We start from the raw sequence: 410 nt of genomic DNA on the forward strand, positions 1-410 counted from the left end.
GCGCCTGGCTGGAATAATACATTATGACCTTTCTCTTGCGTTTCAAAGAAGATGGTACAAAAAAATTTATTGTCTTTTACCAGATCTAATGTGTTATATTCTCCTACATTAATTTCACATTTCCACAAACTTCAAAGTGTTTTCTTTCAAATGGTATCAAGAACATGCATATCCTTGCTTCAGGTCCTGAGCTACTGGCAGTTAGATTTGGGTATGTCATTTTAGGCAAAAAAAAAAAAAAAAAGTGTACTTTATACCACTAAGTAAAATACAAAGTATTTTGACAGACACACGTCTGCAACCTCAAATCCACATAACATGGCCAAAATAGGTTCTCCACCCTCTCTGACATGGCTGCTTCCAACGCATTACCCATCATGCACCGCGCCACAAGTATTCTCCAATCACAG

This window comes from Salvelinus fontinalis, chromosome 2 (assembly GCF_029448725.1).
Source record: "Salvelinus fontinalis isolate EN_2023a chromosome 2, ASM2944872v1, whole genome shotgun sequence".
Lineage (NCBI taxonomy): Eukaryota > Metazoa > Chordata > Actinopteri > Salmoniformes > Salmonidae > Salvelinus > Salvelinus fontinalis.